Here is a 16,984-nt window from a genome sequence, read left to right as displayed (position 1 = left end):
CCTCCTTTTTTTTTTTTTTTTTTTGTGCGGTATGCGGGCCTGTCACTGTTGCGGCCTCTCCCTTTATGGAGCACAGGCTCTGGACGCGCAGGCTCAGTGGCCATGGCTCACGGGCCCAGCCGCTCCGCGGCATGTGGGATCTTTCAGGACCGGGGCACGAACCCGTGTCCCCTGCATCGGCAGGCAGACTCTCACCACTGCGCCACTAGGGAAGCACTCCGCACCTCCTTTTAATAAAGTACTTAAGAAGCCCTTTCATACAGGGTGAGTTTCTCCTTTCCTTCACATTCTCAAGATGTATTTTGCATACCTAGAAAGATAGGTAATTCATGGACACAAGGAACCCACGGATCTACTTTTGAAAATTCTTGATTACCTTGGGTCAGTGGAAAAGTTATTTCCAAGTTGCCTGAGGAATAAACCAGATTAAGGGAACAAGAGAAGTTCTGAAGTAGCCAAGTGGCTACAACCATATTAGACAGATTTGCCCTGGATACGGGGCATGGGAACTGGAAATAGAGATGGCGTAGACGACGGAAATTTCACGTGTACACAGCAAGGTTTAAATGCAGTGTACATGAAGACATCATGAACACAGGTGCTGAAACTGACATGGATTAGCAGTGGCTAAATTACTTAATCCTCATTGGTATTTAGGGAAAGGTAGCTCTAAGTATTCTCATGGAGATAAAATGCATATAAAATATTTAAATAGGACTTGGCACTAGCAAAATAAATACCAAGTATTTGATTATCATTTTTATTGTTGTTGTTGTTATATGGAACGCTTTAAAAATATCTGCTTAAAATGGTTTGGAGCCATTATCAAGTCCTTGTCATCAGCCAGCATCTTTACTTCATGGCTGCAATCCTCATTTGTTTCTTTTTTTTTTTTAAATGCCCAGAAGTGTCCCTTTTATTTGTAACTGCAGTAATCCTCATTTGTTTCTATATGTTTTCTCATCTTTTCTGTTGTGTATTTAACAAGAAAAAAAAAAATTCCCACATACACTGAAACTCAGGATCTAAACTTTGGCAAAGTGTTGCACCAGTATATTCATGTGGCACTGTTACAATAATGTTTTAGAATGGAGTATGTGCATATCACTATGCAAACATTCTACGGATGACAAAGGCAAATAGATGTGGCTCCATCTTCCAAGAGTTTATAGTCTATATAGAGGACAGTAAATAAGAGAAAAGATACCCAGCACTGAGGACAGGCTATGCCCAGTGCCAGGTGAGTGAAGGGACTGTTAATGCAGCCAAGATCAGTGACCCAGCATATTGACTGGAAAACAAAAAGCAAACAAACAAACAAAAAAACGCATAACATAAGAGCTGTGAGTTGAGTTTTATTCAGGGTCTTACTGAGGACTGTAGCCTGGGAGACCGTCCCTCAGATAGCTCTGGGGAACTGCTCTGAAGAGACAGGGGGAGAAGCCAGTGTATATATAATTTTGGCTAGAGAATACATGCAGTCAGGCACACATCTTGGTAAAAGGTTACTGCTAGTCACAAGGAACAGATATCTCAGCTGATTTTAGTGTTTTTTTCTAGGTAGGAAGATGCAAGAATCTGGGTTCATTAACTTTTTTCCCCTGAGATATCTCTAACTGTTTAAAGGGCTGGTTTTTCCAAAGCACAGAGTGCCTTCTCCTAGTTTTTGTCCTGAATTTCTTTCTTTTTTTTTTTTTTTGTGGTACACGGGCCTCTCACTGTTGTGGCCTCTCCCGTTGTGGAGCACAGGCTCCGGATGCGCAGGCTCAGCGGCCATGGCTCACGGGCCCAGCCACTCCGCAGCATGTGGGATCCTCCTGGACCAGGGTACGAATCTGTGTCCCCTGAATCGGCAGGCAGACTCTCAACCACTGCGCCACCAGGGAAGCCCTGTCCTGAATTTCTTTAGGATACACTGTCAGTTGATGACTGCAGTGGCTACTTACTTAATTCTTGTAGAACTGGATGGTGAGTGGCATTCTTTGTTTTAAAAGCTATAATGTTCAGGCCCTCAAAGTGCTGCTGGAATATGAATGGGTAAGTGATGGGACAAATGCAGTCCCATAAAGGACTGTAGGAAAAGAGGCATCCATGTGATAATTAGCAAAGCATGATGGCAGGTTAGTTTTATATTTTGTTTTCTTTTTAATAAAATCAGTTTCACACTTTATTTAGACATGATTTATTTTAGTTATTTGAACATATATGTAATATCTGAATTAAACTCACTATTCAGTCCAGTGCCTGGGTGTCCTTAGAGAAAGTTTCTAGGGAATGCTTTTTTCCTGTGTATGGGCCATACATGCCTGTTTCCTTACATTTCTCTTAGTGTAAATTTTTGTTTAAAATTGGACATTAACGGGCTTCCCTGGTGGCGTGGTGATTGGGGGTCCGCCTGCCGATGCGGGACGCGGGTTCAGTCCAGCCTCTTAAGCTTTTGTTTTGAGTGCCCTCAGCATCCTAGCGACACTCTCCAGAACGTGTTCAGCAGAGTGACCAGCACAGAGCAGGGCTAAACTTTCACCTCCCTCCACATTAGGGGCTATGCTTCTCTTTCCATATGTCCTAAGATCATATTCTTTTTTTTTTTTTAAGCTAGTATCAGTTAAATCTCTGTTCCTACTGTACTGCCATTAAACTAGGCCACCCTCCTCCTATAGGATGTGTAGGTGATGTCTTGGGTGGGTCTGATGTTTATCACCGCTTAGATAGATATCCTCTTGATCGGTTCAGCTCATGGTTCCAGACTGTCAGGATCCTGATCGGCTGCTCATCACATATGCTGTCTCTTCAGACCTTGTGTCTGCAGATTCAGTAAGCGTGGCTTCTGTACCTTAAAGTTTGTCAATAAAAAAAAAAAAAAAAAAATTGGACATTAAAAAAATATAATGTGACACAACTCCCCACCGCCACCACCAATAAAGTATAGTTTGTTGCTGTTGCTTTTTGCTGTTTCTATTTCTGCTGTTTGTTTGTTCAGTATTTTTTCTTGGTTGTGTGTAGCCACTGAAGTCTTCACTCAGTTAGCTTAGTGGGCACCTACTGACTGGACGGAGATGTCCTTTTATGTCTTAGACCAATAGGTCTAGCAGTCTTTGCTGAGAGGCTCTGGGTATGTTGGGACATATCTTCAAAACTCCAGCAGGCAATTTCCAACTCTGCTTTAGTCTCCACTTCCTGCTTTTGCAAAGCCTCAACGTCAGCCAGAGGTGAGAGATGGGAGCCTTCTCTTGTCTTTCCTGGGCACAGCCCTTCACACGTGTGGATTTCCAGAGTCTCAGGAACAAGTCAGAGATTTTCAAAGCCTGCTATGAATATCTCATTCCCCAGTTTTTTTCCTTTTAAGTGTTTTGGCCAGACATTTGTTAGTCCCATCCTGTATGGCTGCCTCAGTTGTCTGCATTGTAAAATTCTCCCTGATTGTTTTCAATAAACATCCTAAGGATAACAACTGTTTGCACAGAGCAAATAAAGACATACCCTGAAAATGGATATGAGATATCAATCAGTCTGGTCAAATATTAATCTTTCTTTGGGGACCAGGCTTTTTTTTTTTTTTTTTTTTCGGTACGTGGGCCTCTCACTGTTGTGGCTTCTCCTGTTGCAGAGCACAGGCTCCGGACGTGCAGGCTCAGTGGCCATGGCTCACGGGCCCAGCCGCTCTGCGGCATGTGGGATCTTCCCGGACCAGGGCACGAACCTGTGTCCCCTGCATTGGCAGGCGGACTCTCAACCACTGCACCACCAGGCAAGTCCTGGGACCAGGCTTTTGAGTGAGCTTCAAATCTGTTCTGTTGCCTGCAGTGGCTGACATGTTGCTAGTTTTCACAGCTGATATAGCTATCAGATTTGTCACTGTTTAAGGCTATTACAGAGCTAGAAAGTGAGGGATTGGAACGGGCAAGTTAAATTACCAAAAAGCTCACTATTCTTATAGAGGCTGAGTGTTTTTTCTTGAACAAACACTCTTTGGATTGTTGCAAGCTTTTGATTCGTTTCTGGAGTTATAAAAAAGTTGATATTAACATTTTTGGTCAGTGTTACTTGTATGTTGGAGCTTATTTTTCAGGTGCCTTCACTCTGCCACTCCAGATGTGTCTCCAACTGTTATATATTTTATTTATAAAACATTTGTATATCTCATTGTTTTAATATCACAATATATGTTCCATTTACTATTTATAGATACTTACATTATTTCCACTTTTTTGTTATTGCAAATAATGTTGAGATAAACATTCTTGTCAAACCAAACTCTGTCTTACCCCTTGAATACATCTTGTACATCTCTTCTCTTGTCATTCTGATCCAGACGGGGCCAGGAATGACCCCTTCTTTTTTGCCCCTCATGTGCTTCAACCTCTGTTTTTGGGTCCACCAACTATTACCTCCTCTGTGAGATCTCAGATTCTTCCACACAGAGTTAGTTGGTGCCTTTTCATAGCACTTGACATTGATTTCTAGTATAAAGCTTATCCTATGGTATTGCAACAACATCTAAGAATGATGACATCCCACCTAGACTCTGAGGCCCTTGAGAACAGAGACACTTTCTGGTTTATTCTTTATCCTGAGTTTTTAAGAGTAAAGGCATACCTCAGAGTTATGGCAGTTCAGTTCTAGACCACTAAAATAAAGCATATACTATAATGAAGCAAGTCACACAAAATTTTGGTTTCCCAGTGCCTATAAAAGTTATATTTACATGTTACTGTACTCTAGCACGTGCAATAGCATTATGTCTTAAAAGTCAGTGTACATATACCTTAATTTTAAAAAGACTCTATTACTAAAAAATGCTAACCATCATCTGAGCCTTCAGTAAGTCGTAATCTTTTTGCTGGTGGAGGTCTTGCCTGGATGTTGATGGCTGCTGACTGATCAGGGTGGTGGCTGCTGACGGGTGGGATGGCTGCAGCAATTTCTTAAAATAAGACGACGCTGAAGTCTGCCACATTGATTGACCCTTCCTTTTGTGAACAATTTCTCTGCAGCATGTAATGCTGTTTGATAGCATTTTACCTACAGCAGAACTTCTTTCAAAAATGGAGTAAATCCATTTAAACCCTTAAAACCTGTTCCTTTGTTGTCATTTCAACAACCTTCACAGCATCTTCACCAGGAGTAGATTCCATCTCAAGAAACCCCTTTCTTTGCTCATCCATAAGAAGCCAACTCCTCATTTGTTCAAGTTTTATCATGAGATTGCAGCAATCCAGTCACATCTTCAGGCTCCATTTCTAATTCTAGTTCTATTGCTATTCCTGTTATATCTGTGGTTGGTGACTTTCTCCACTGAAGTCTTACATCCCTCAAAGTCATCCTTGAAGGTTGGAATCAACTTCTTCCAAACTCCAGTTCATTTTGGTATTTGACCTCTTCCCATGAATCATGAATGATCTTTTTTTTTTTTTTTGAAGATGTTGGGGGTAGGAGTTTATTAATTAATTTATTTTTGCGGTGTTGGGTCTTCGTTTCTATGCTAGGCCTTTCTCTAGTTGTGGCGAGCGGGAGCCACTCTTCATCGCGGTGCGTGGGTCTCTCACTATCGCAGCCTCTCTTGTTGCGCAGCACAGGCTCCAGATGAGCAGGCTCAGTAGTTGTGGCTCATGGGCCCAGTTGCTCCGCGGCATGTGAGATCCTCCCAGACCAGGGCTCGAACCCGTGTCCCCTGCATTAGCAGGCAGACTCTCAACCACTGCACCACCAGGGAAGCCCCATGAATGATCTTAATGGTATCTAGAATGATGAATCCTTTTTCGAGGTTTTCAATTTACTTTGCCCAGATCCATCAGAGGAATCACTATCATAGCATTACAGAATGTTTTTCTTAAATAATAAGACCTGAAAGTTGAAATGACTCCTTGATCCATGGACTGCAGAATGGATGTTGTGTTAGCAGGCATGAAAACAACATCAATCTCCTTGTACATCTCCATCAGAGCTCTTGGATGACCAAGTGAATTGTCAACGAGCAGTAATATCATGAAAGAAACCTTCTTTTTTTTTTTTTCTAAATAGTGGGTCTCAACAATGGGCCTAAAATATTCCGTAAACCATGTTGTAAACAGTGGGCTATCATCCAGGCTTTGCTGTTCCATACGGAGTAGGCAGAGTAGATTTAGCATAATTCTTAAGGCCCTAAGATTTTTTGGAATGGTAAGTGAGCACTGGCTTCAGCCTAACATCACCAGCTACATCGCATTAGCCTCTAACAAGAGAGTCAGCCTGTTCTTTGAAGCCAGGCATTGACTTCTCCTCTCTAGCTATAAAAGTCCTAGATGGCATCTTCTTCCACTACAAGGCTGTTTGGTCTACATTGAAAATCTGTTGTTTAGTGTAGTCACCTTCAATTATTTGATCTAGATCTTATGGGTAACTTACTGCAACTTCTTTAGCATTACTTGCTGCTTTACCTTGCACTTTTTTGTTATAGAGATGGCTTCTTTTCTTAAACTTCATGAACCAAACTCTGCTGGCTTCAAACTTTTCTTCTGCACGTTCCTCATCTCTCTCAGCCTTCAAAGAATTGAAGAGAGTGAGGGCCTTGCTCTTATTAGGCTTTGGCTTAAGGGAATATCGTGGCTGGTTTGATCCTCTATCTCAACCATTAAAACTTTCTCCATGTCAGCAATAGAGAGCTGTTTCGCTTTCTTATCGTTTTCATGTTCACTGGAGGAGCACTTTTAACTTCCTTCAAGAATTTTCCTTTGCGTTCACAACTCGGCTAACTGTTTGGCACAGGAGGCCTAGTTTTTTAGCCTAACTTGGCTTTTGAAATGGCTTTCTCACGAAGCCTAATCATTTCTTGCTTTTGATATACATTGAGAGATGTGTGACTCTTCCTTGCACTTGAACACTTAGAAGCCATTGTAGGGTTACTAACTGGCCTAATTTCAATATTGTTGTGTCTCAGGAGATAAGGAGGTCCAAGAAGAGGGAGAGAGAGAGGGGAATGGCTAGAGGTTGGAGCAGTCGGAACACACACATATTTGTCTCACTGCCTCATATGGGTGTTGTTCATGGTGTACCAAAACAATTACAAATAGTGTCAAAGATCACTCACTGATCACAGATCACCAAAACAAATATAATAATAATGAAAAAGTCTGAAATACTGTGAGAATTACTAAATGTGACTCAGAGACACAAAATGAGCAAATGTTGTTGGAAAAATAATGCCAATAGATTTGCTTGATGCAGGGTTGCTATAAAACTTCAATTTGTAAAAAAATGCAATATCTGCCAAGAGCAATAAAGTGCACTAAAATGGAGTCTGACTATTCTAACTTTCTGTGCTCTGTCATCGATTTACTCAAAGACTGCTTCCCAGAATTCCATCATCTTTTAGGAATCTATTTTGTATGTCTATCTTTAAGCCACTGTGTTACCCAAGTGTGACTTTAACTGACCTGTAAAGCCAGGCACTCTGGGATTGTTCTATAATAGTCCCCAGAATGCCCTTAGTTTATTCATAGCCTACACCAGTTTGGTTTTGGCCTTATCTCAGTTCCAGATCATAGGATTTCACTCCCTTTCCCACCTCCATGTGAACATGGTATCTGAGGTGTTTACTGTCCGGTACCATGATCTATGTTCAGTGCCCAATCCCATTCCTGTGCTCTGTGCCATCCTCCCCCGGCTCTCTGCACTGGCTTCCCACAGGAGATTGGAACATTCTACAGTGCAGCATCAATTCAGTTCAATGGAGGAGGAGGGGTTAAGCAGGAAGTTAGTGAATCATAGGCGCAGAATTGCAGCCCCTAGGAAAGGACATCATATCGAACTATATAATATGTCAGATCTTTTCCACCTCTGGACCAGTTATGGAGAATCAAAGGATCCCCAGGTAACAGACCAGTGACAATTTTAGAAGTTCAGGGTAGAGGAGGTGTCAGAGAGAGAGCCAGGATGTCCTAGAAATTTTGTCTAAAATAGCACATGGAGAAGTAAGAAGAGAATTCAGTTCTCAGATGGTGCACGGCAGCATCAAGCATGCTGGCAAGTTTCTGATGGGCTCTGACTCTGGCCCCTGCACAGTGACATCTGCTGATACTTCCCTGAGTCCCATGCAGAACTCCCAGCAGGCTGCAGTGTCCTGTAGAATAAAATATTCCAGGTATAAGGAGCTTGGGATTTGTTTCACAGGTGGATTCAAGGGGTTACTGCTCCCTGGTAACAATGAAGAATCACTGGGACCTTCTGCCATCAGACATGAACAATCACTACATTTCAAAACCCTTTGGTTTGAATGATAAGGGTTATTCATATGTTGACCATTCAGCTTCTCCCTAGTTTCACACAGCTGGCAGGTAACTATCTGTACTGCATCTGTGCAGTACTCATTAACTCATTCATCTTTCTTTTATTAAAAAATTGCTGCTTGTCAGACAAAGTGTAGGAGAGAAACACATAGTCAGTGATTTGCTGTAGAGAGAGAGAAAAAAAAAGATTTCATGTATTTTCTGTGTTGTCACTTGGCAGTTTCAAATGCTTCATTGCATTTACTCACAACAGAAAGCACTGATATATCCAACAAAAGGTGCCTGTCCTTTGACTGCTGGTTTTGTGATGGTCTATGAGATTCTTTGATGTGGCATTTGCTTAATATGCAGAAAATAGTGTTTATCTATTTTCTTCTTGATGTTCGCTGCAGTTTGGACGTAATGTTCTTTTTTTTTTCTCTTTCTTTCTTTCTTTTTTTTTTTTTTTTTTTTGTTTTATATTTTTCCATATCGCTGTCCCTGTTTTTTTTTTTTTTTTTTTTTTTTTTTTTTTTTTTTTTTTTTTTTTTTGGTATAATAATTTCCACGTCAGGCCCGTCAGTACTTTTATGGTCTGAGGGACAGGTCTGAGCACTGAGGCTAAACATAAATATTTTAAAAATGAGAGCAACAGCTTCTAGAGTAAATACGTAAAGTCTCTGTAACTATTTTATCTGGGAAGGAACAAGAAAGGTCCTTGAAGTGAATGAGACATGCCGCCTAAGGAACGCTCCTGGAGTTTACCCTGTTAAGTAGCAGAACTTTTCTTTTTAAAAGATTTTAAAGGAGAAAATTTTAATTTACACATTCTGAGTTAAATACTTCTATAATTTATTATACTTCATTTTCCACAGTGAATTCTCTTGAAATCTAGCTCCACGACTTGAATTATAAGGGTGATAAAAGGGTTTTTAAGGTCAAAAAAGTGTGGGCAATGCTGGATTAAGCAAGGCAAAAATTTTAAAAAATTTATTATCATATTTATTTTATATGTCACTATGCAGTGTGAATCACCCAAAGGGTTACATAAAATGCAGTAGGTCTAAAACCTTATCTGGCCATTAAACCCTCTTCTTTTCAGAAGTTCAAGTTTGAATTACTAGTGTGTCATGAAATATGCTTATAGAATCTCTTTGTTATAACCTTTCTTGCCTTTTAAAATAAACTGCACTGAATATTTCTCTTGGTGACCAATATATTTTTGGTTATCAATATCATTTTGAGTTGTAACATGAGATATGGGATAATTTCTTCCTACATTAAGTGCCAAGTAGTGACATGTGTGGGCAGCAGTGGGGGTAGTTCTTTCGTATGTTTATAAAACTAAAATTCCATTGGTAGCTGTGAGTCATCCACGACTCTGGTGTGACATTTCTGCCCCTCTGGACAGTTGTCTATGTGCACGCCTGCAGCAATTCCTTTACCACCTGTCATTTTTTATTCCTCAATCACTGCACATTAGGAAGCCAAGTAAAGGGTAACATGGGGAAACAGCACAGGGCAGGGGAAATGGACAAACAGGACCATTTGGAGTCAGTGAGAATCACGCAGACCTGACTTCAAAATCTGTCTCTGCTCCTTACCAGCTGTGAAACTTAGAAAAAAAAAATGTGATCACTCTGAGCCACTGTGTTTTCATCTACATAACGAAAGCAGAGGCATCTGTACAAGAGAGAGAGCTCCTTCCCTTCTTCCTGCCTGTCTGCCCACCTCACCCCAGGCTCCTCCACCACTCATGAGAGGAGACTTTCCCATCAAATGGCTCAAAGGCTGGAGTATTAATTATGCCCCAATTACCAGTCAACAGATTCAATGTTCATTAGGTGGTCGCACACATAGGTTTGAAGTCCCCCTTGGAACATGGCCAGCTCCCTCTGTCTCCTGTTTCCTCATTCCATAAGGCAGTGAGAGGGTGACAACACTTGGACTCAAGCCCTGGTGGAAGGTAGAGACCGGTGCCCTTTCTCAGAACGCCAATGTGAGCACTGACACAACAGCTATTTCTGCTGTTTTCACTATGTTTTCCCAGAGTTCTATCTGGAATCTCTAAGAGAAGGAGAGGTGCTCTGTTGGGCTGTATTTGCCCTAAATTTTGGTCACATTTCCATCAAATGCCACAAATACATCTAAACACACCTACCCCACTCTCCCTCACCATATAAAGGGGAGGGTTAAGTGAAGAGATTCTGAAGTTGCTGATGCTTTTCCACATAGGATCAACTCTTCTTGTTACTATAACTAATTCTAAAGTACAGATGAATGAAGTCAGAGTAACTTTCTGATGATCTTTCCTATAAACAAAGTGCGTATGCTTCTGTGTGGGCTTCACAGATCACAGCTATGTTCTAGATTAAACACCTGGATGAAAAATGTATTGTTATATTTTACACTTGCCATTTAACATCCGAGAAATATTTATAGCAAAAATTTAATAACTAAGCTATTAAATGTTAATAGCATAAATAATGCTAGCATAAATAAATAATAGCATAATAGCATTAAAAATGAAAATAATTTCTTTGTAAGCACGTCCCTTGATATGCTATAATACAAATGAGAGCCTCATAAAGGGCTGCCTACCTGGGATATGATGCCAATGAAAGTACCTGGAACCACAAACCACATTAGGGCTTGTTCCTCAGTAGGTTTAATTGATTCATGTATTAGCTATACATGGGGTACTATTTTCTCTCTCTTTAATCTACCCTGTTGAGGGATTACATGGCAGTCTATTAGATCAGGAAGAGTATCGCCCTCTGGGCCACTGACAAAAATAAATATTCCCTTGGCATGGTGGAGGTTAGTCTGATCTGTGAATTCAGTGAATAAATGCAAATGTTAAGAGAAATGCTCTGTTCTCCCTGCCCCATTATCCTAATGAGGACTGGATTTGAATTTTTAGAAATCCCAGCAAAGAGATCGAGATGTGATTTTTTTAAGTAGATTTCTGTTGGCCAGTGAAATAGGAATGAAAGAACCTTTTTTTTCCCCTTCAGATATTTCTGCCTTTGGTAAGTCTTCCCTTTTTTGTCAGGAATTTAAAAACTTCTTACACAATACTTTAGAGAAAAAGCTCTTTATAGTGTCCAGAAAAGTGAGAAAATCTAAATTTAATACTTCAGAAAAGTAAATCTTACAGCACTAAGCTGGTATAGCATTTCTAATTCATGTCAATTATGTATTTGGAAAGTTAAATTTGAATATTTTACTTAAAGGACATTCTTTTATGACCTTAAACAATAATAGCACTAAGTAATTTGAGATGAAAACCATGTGTTATTCATAAAGGAAAAGTAATACTCCCTTACATTTGTACTTTGCTGTTCCATTTATAAAGCTCTCTCACAAGACCTTTCATCTGACCATCATTACAGCTTTGTATGGACGAGGTAATTAAGTTCTGAGAGGTCCAGAAGTTTTCCCAGTGTCATGCAGCTACTGGGCAGCATGGATACGGATGGAAATGGGCCTAGACTCCTGATTCTCAGTTCCTCTTTACCTCCTTTTTGAAATTTAACTGCACACATCTATACACGTGCCAGTAAGATCCCAGGCCCGGAAGTCTCAGGGATGTAGGAGACAAACTTATCTCTGCTTTCTCGGAGTTTCATTTCAGTAAGGGGAAAAGGGACCAAAACCACTTAAATAAACGTGGTAATATCAGATTATTACAAATGAGGAAGAAAAAAATAACTTGGGGCTTGCGGGGGGGGCAGGTACTTGGTCAATTTATCTAGGGTGGTCATGGAAAGTATATCAGCTAGGAACCATACAAATTGAAAACCCCAAATAAAGCAGTTTAAAGTCTAGGAACATTCTTACATAATGAAACATGGAGGTAAGCAGTTTTGGAGTCAGTTGTCTCAGCAATAAAACAATGTCAGGCTCTGAATGTTTCTGGCTTTCCTCTCCTAGATTTATGATGGCTGCTCCAGTTCTAAGCATTAGGTCCTCACTTACCAATGATAAAAGAAGGCATGGGCTCTCTCTCGCTTCCTTTGTGAAGAGGAAGGACACATCCCAAATACTCCACCTTTCCTGAGGCTGATGGTATCACATGACCAAGCCTGCACCCATCCTGGGCAAGGAGAATGAGATTATCAAAGTTGGCTTGGATTAATCAAGAGTCCTACTGGAACTGCAGTGGGCTTGTGGAATACTTGGGCAAGCAGTACCTGAACAAAATTGACAGAGAGGTCTTTCTGTAGCACTGGTATTTGAGTTGATACTTGAATGAATCAAAGGAGGCCACCTGGTGAAAAGGGAGGAAAGCACATTCCAGGCAGCCTCATGACACCCCATATTTACTGAGCATTTTATACAGCCCAGGTGCTGCTTTAAGTGCTATTTGTATTAACTCATTTAATACAGAAACACTACTATGAGATAGTTTCTATTGTTATTTCCACTTTACAGATTAGAAGACTGAGGCATAAAGTGGGTAGATGACCCATCAAAGGTCATGGAGCTCTGTTTTGAACCTGGATAGCCTGATGCCACCAGATCCCACGTGCTTAACCACATACTACATTGAAAAACAAGCACAAAGATTCTTATGCAGGAAAAGCCCGTCGTGCTTAAGGAACAGGAAAAATGTCACTGTGATGAGAATATAATAAGAAAGAGTAGTAATGAAACCGTGCCCCATAGGGTTTACGGAAACTGGTGACTAACAAAAAATCCTGTGCTTGTTAAAACCCCTCCGCTCGTAACCTGCCTTCACCGACCCAGCTCGCCTTAATTATTGACTCCTTAACCTCCCCCTATGGATAATGCCTCTGACATATGGGTCCCCATAGTAATGGGGGCTTAAGCTGTTTTTCAGAAACTTGGAATCAGCTCTTGTCCAATTCCAGCCAGATAAGACTAGTTGGGACCACCAACCCTAAAACTGGGCCTGCAAAGAACATGGATTACCTCACCTTTTTCCTACCTCCAATCACCTTTCCCTCACCTAAGACCACCTCGCTTCTTTATCTCATAAATATCTCAAACCCCTCACCTTCGGTGAGGTGGATCTGAGATTTGTTCTCCCTTCTGTCTCTTCACTTGGCTGCATTGTGAATAAACCCTCTGTCTGTTGTAAAAATCGGCACCTTGGTGTTTAGCTTGCTGTGCGTCAGGCAAACAAACCTAGTTTGGTAGCAATAGCATGAAAAGAAATCCACCTGTTAGGGCAAGGGCTGGATCATATAGGGCCTTGCAAACAACAAGTAGGATTTTGGATTTTATTCTCAAAGCCTTGGAGAAAAATTGGACAGTCTTAAGCAAGGGAATAACCTAATATGGTTAATATTCAGAATTTAAAATGGTTATATTTTAGTCAGGATTTCCCAGAGAAACAGAACAAATAAGAGATATCTCTACTTCTATATCTCTGTCCCTCTATCCATCTATCTATCTACCATCTAGTCTATCTACTTAACTGTCTATCTACGGAGATATATTTTAAGGAATTGGCTCATGTGATTATAAGGGCTGCAAGTCTGAAAGTTTGAAGTCTGTAGGGGAGGACTGTAGGCTAGAAAAACATAGAAGAGTTGATGTTGCAGTCTTGAGTTCAAATTCCACAAAGCAAAAGGCTGTAAACTCAAGTAGTGAGGAGAATCCTTTCCTTGGGAAACTCTGGTCTTTGTTCTTAAGGCCTTCGACTAATTGGATGACATCTACCCACATTATGGAGAGTAAGCTGCTTAACTCAGTCTACTGATTTAAATATTAATCACATCTAAAAATTACTTCCAACAAAAATTACAGCAACAACTATACTGGTGTTTGACTGAAAAAACAAGTTGATACCTAACTGTCAACCACAGTGAAGTATGAGAAAGTGACCTATTAAATGTAAATCCCACTCCTCAACCCCATTATTTCCATCCCTCCAACTTTCTAGCTCCCACACTAGCAGTCCCTCGACCACTGATCTTATTACTTCGTATTTTCAATTCTGCCCCATATGTTCTTCTTATTTATTTATTTATTTATTTATTTATGGCTGCATCAGGTCTCAGTTGCGGCGTGCGGGCTCTTTCTTGTGGTGCGCGGGCTTCTCTCTAGTTGTGACATGTGGGCTCCAGAGAGTGCAGGCTCAGCAGTTGCGGCGTGGACTTTCTAGCTGTGGTGCTCGGGCTCCAGAGTGCATGGGCTCTGTAGTTGCGGCACATGGGCTCTCTAGTTGTGGCGCATGGGCTTAGTTGCCCCGTGGCATGTGGGATCTTATTTCCCTGACCAGGGATCGTACCCGGATCCCCTGCATTGGAGGCCAGATTCTTAACCACTGGACCCCCAGGGACGTCTCAGCCCCATTTGTTCTTATTCCTTCTGTACTCCAGTTTAGAATCTGTAGGGGAGCAAAATATGCCATCCGGAAATGTGTCTCTTTGGCATGAGGATCAATTTGGACTGGTTATTTCCGAGAGACAGAAGACTAGGGAAGTCTTTCTTTTTACCTTCCCCCTAATACCCTAAAATAATTTAGATAGAGGGCCTGTTCCCAGAACAGAGCTATCATCAGAGCTATCTGTGTCCCACTGTTTCTGTGTGGCCCAGCAAATACTTGTTTACCACACCTTTTCTATCGCCATGTGAATTGCCTTCCTCCCCTTTCAAGTCCCAAACCTCCCAACATCCTCTTCTTTAGCTGAAGATGGTATTTAAAGTGAGGATTTTTGCGATTTTGGCAAGTTACTCAGTTTTCTTAGTCTCTCCCGTATATTCACGTTATTACACTTTTGTTAGATTTTCTCCTTTTAATCGGTCTCATTTCCATCTAATTCCCAGATCAGCCAGAAGAATTTATAAGGGTAGAAAGTCCCTTCCTCCTCAATGCTGTCCTCAACTGGCTGTCCTTCTAACCCAGTGAATCTTTCTTCTCAACCACCTTTGATGCATCTTCCTCCTCTTCCACTTTAAATACTGGAAAGATCCAAGAATATTTTCTCTACCCACATCTTTTTTCTCTTTTTTATTTATATCCTTTCCTAGGTAATCTCATTCAATCCCAAGCCCTAAATTCTTTCAGCCCAAACCTCTTCATTAAGTTTCTTGCTCTGATATCCTACTGGCTACTCAACATCTGCACTTTGATGTGTAATAACCATCTCTGTCCAATATGGCTGAAGCACTGACAGTGTTTCCACCGTGCTGAAAATCTGCTTCTTCTGCCCCATCCAGCCCTACCTCCAACCCTATGTTAGCACGTCCCAGCTCTCCCATCCAGTTGCTCAAGCCCAAAACTTCACTTTCGTCCTTCTGCTTCTTACACACCCCAGGTTCAATACGCAGTAAGCCTTATTGCTAGTACCTCCAAAACATACCTTCGATCTGACCATCTCTCACCACCTCTCCTTCTACAAGACTAGCACAAACCACCACCATATCTCCTTGGACTATTTGATCTCCTGTTTTTCTCTTGAGAGTCTCTTCTCTCATATTGAGCACAGTGATCTTTCAAAGAACAAATCATGTCCAGTTGCTTCTACGTAAAACCCCACAATAGCTGCTCACTACACTTAGAATATAATCTAAACTCTGTCCTGCCAAGTTGCTTCCTGAGCTGTCTGTCCCCCACTTCCCTTTCTGCTATCATCCCCTCTACTTTTCCCACTTTGTTCATTCTACATTATTCTACTTTATCTTCTTTACAGCATTCTTCTGTTCCCTCAAAGTACCAATCATCGGTTTACTTGTTTATGGTCTATAAATCCCCACTTGAGTGTAAATTCTACCAGCATATTTCTTTCTCATTCCCTGCTATCCACCATGTACTTGGGTTAATCACTGTCACTAGTTTTATATGTCTGCTACTTACCTACTGTTTTCTCACTTTTGGTAGAAGTGTAGATAAAAGAACTATTTTACTTTCCTTTGAACTCTACTATATGAAGACAATAACTCATCATTACAACAAATTAAAATCAACACCCAACCTTGCTGTGGAGACATTAAGGATTGGAAGGAATTGTGGCAAATAGGAAAGTACAGCTCTCATGCAAAAGAGATGCCTGCTATTCAGCACCAGCCAACAGTTACCCTGAAGGAAGGTAAGTCTAGTGTCATGTTATATTTTAATCTTTTTTAGGAAGGCCCAGGTTCCTATTTTTAAGTGATATCTCTAGATTTATAAATAATCATAATTAACTCCATTCAAAAAAATGTATGAAGACCAAACACAACACATTTGCAGAATAGTTCTACTTTGTGGACTATCATTTTGCAGCTGTTACTATAGGATGATTTCATAGGCAAGAAAAAAAAAAAACCAAAAGGAACTTAATGGAGTCATGGCTGATGATGACAAGGGCAGTGGAATCCTTAGGCAACGCAAAGAAGCTTCGCCAGTTTTAGAGTTTTACCTCTAAATACGGCCTGACTGGAGTTGGAGTTGGGCCAGCCTAAGGTCTAAAGCCACAGCCTTCACAGGCATATTTCAAATAGAGAGAGACATTTTGTCTTCCTGCAGGACACTGGTTTCTGTGGTCCGTGAAAGCGAAAATCACAGAGAAATAAAAGGAAGGTAAAAATAGCCAGAGTCTTTCATATGTGGAGGCGGGGGCAGCCTACACAGAAATTCAAATTCCTCACCTATATAATTTGAGGGGTCCTGGAAACTCGTCTAATTCAGCCTCATACTTGCCTTGAGCTCCCTCAGTCTGTGACCAGAATGACACTGGAAATTTATCTAGAGAAATGTTTAAAATCACATTTATATATATATATAT

The sequence above is a fragment of the Lipotes vexillifer genome, unplaced genomic scaffold, assembly GCF_000442215.2.
Source record: "Lipotes vexillifer unplaced genomic scaffold, Lipotes_vexillifer_v1.1 scaffold604, whole genome shotgun sequence".
NCBI classification, from domain to species: domain Eukaryota; kingdom Metazoa; phylum Chordata; class Mammalia; order Artiodactyla; family Lipotidae; genus Lipotes; species Lipotes vexillifer.
This window is presented reverse-complemented; position numbering follows the sequence as displayed.